We start from the raw sequence: 1,689 nt of genomic DNA on the forward strand, positions 1-1,689 counted from the left end.
AATCGGTCGTTCGGGTCTCCAAACCTGAAACTCTATTTTCCATGTTTGGGGCTTGCTGTTGTTGGAAACCCAGTGGCCCCATGGCCTTTCGTGGACCTTGGTTGCTCCACGAGAAATTGGGATGATTCTTCCAACCCGGATTATAGGTGTTGTTGTATGCGTTTCCTTGAGTCCTTATGCCATTACCTACAAATCAATGTTCTCAACCAAAGATGCATCACAAATAGAGATCGGGCAATCGGAGTGAGCATGTCCTCCACCACCCCCGGTGCAAGTAGTTATGGCCGCCACTCTATTCAAAGTTAGAAGATCTAACTTCTTACTCAATGATTCCACTTGAGCCGTCAATGAGGTTACGACATCTATCTCATGGAGGTCGGCCACCTTTTTCTTCTCCCTAGCATTCCATTGGTAGCTGTTTAACCCCATTTCTTTAATTAGTTAACGGGCCTCACCGGGGGCCTTGCTACCTAAGGTACCTCCTGCTGCCACATCCAAGAGTTGCCTTGTACTCTAATTCAAACCGTTGTAAAAAGTCTGAGCAATCATCCACTTCGGGAATCCGTGTTGCGGGCACTTTCTCAGGATCTCCTTGAACCTTTCCCACGTCTCAAATAGAGACTCTAATTCTAACTATACAAAGGACGAGATCTCATTCCTAAGCTTTGCGGAATTTATGGGAGGGAAATAACGGGCAAGAAAAGCTTCTACCATCTCCTCCCATGTGGTAATCGAGGCTCTAGGTAGTGAGTGTAGCCACTGCTTCGCTCTCCCCTTTAGGGAAAATGGGAAGGCTCTCAACTTGATGGCATCATCCATTACTCCATTTATCTTCAACATATCACACACCTCGAGAAAGTTTTCTATATGACTGTTTGGATCCCCATTGGCCAAACCATTGAACTGTGTGGATTGCTGGAACATGTGGATGAATGTCGGCTTCAGCTCGAAGTTCTGAGATGTAATCGGGGGATGCACAATGCTCAATTTTTTCCCCAACACTGAAGGTCTAACATAATCGGACAATGTTCGCTATTGCTCATTTTGTTCTGCCATGTTTTCAGACTCTTCTACTTCCAAATCAGCTAGATTAGACTATTCTTGCATAGGTTCATTCCCTTTTCTTCTAAGTGTACGTTTGAGCTCGGGATCTCCTTCAATCAATATTGAGGGGTTTCCTCGGGTCATAACCTTGAGCTGCGCCAAAAAGAAAGAAAAAGAAATCAGAATGATGATAGAATAAGAAGATATTAAATAGAATGAATGAATGAATAGCTAAGAAAACAAAGTGCAAAGTATCTCTAAACACCTACTCAACGGTAACGGCGCCAAAAACTTGACAAACGCCCTTTGCGTATATCTCGCAAGTGCACACGGTCATCAAAGTAATAATCCCAGATGAGTGGGTATCATATCCACAGAGAGTAGGAAATAAAAACATTTAATTTGTTTCTCAACCATATGAAAAGTGAATTGTGATATGTGTGACAACATATCAAATAACAAAAGTAAAAACAACAAGAAAGAAAGCACAAGTAAAGGAGAAGGTAAGGCAATCGATAAAGATGGGGTACCCTAATATAGTTTCGCCTAGGACAATCATTTCAAGTGCAAGAACCCTCTATTATGCTTCCTAACTAATGCTATAGTGAGTCGTGGAGATCCTTTAATGCATGGTCCTAAATCTAA

At 42.5% G+C, this 1,689-nt stretch overlaps 1 non-coding gene across 1 annotated transcript; it reads left to right on the forward strand.

Moving 5' to 3' along the window:
- The first annotated feature begins 559 nt into the window (after nucleotides 1-559).
- LOC120271210 lies at nucleotides 560-666 on the forward strand. Its single transcript, XR_005539831.1, has one exon. It is a non-coding gene; the product is annotated as a small nucleolar RNA R71 (small nucleolar RNA).
- The last annotated feature ends 1,023 nt before the right edge of the window (nucleotides 667-1,689 follow it).

The sequence above is a fragment of the Dioscorea cayenensis genome, chromosome 10 (genome assembly GCF_009730915.1).
Source record: "Dioscorea cayenensis subsp. rotundata cultivar TDr96_F1 chromosome 10, TDr96_F1_v2_PseudoChromosome.rev07_lg8_w22 25.fasta, whole genome shotgun sequence".
Classification (NCBI taxonomy): Eukaryota; Viridiplantae; Streptophyta; class Magnoliopsida; order Dioscoreales; family Dioscoreaceae; genus Dioscorea; species Dioscorea cayenensis.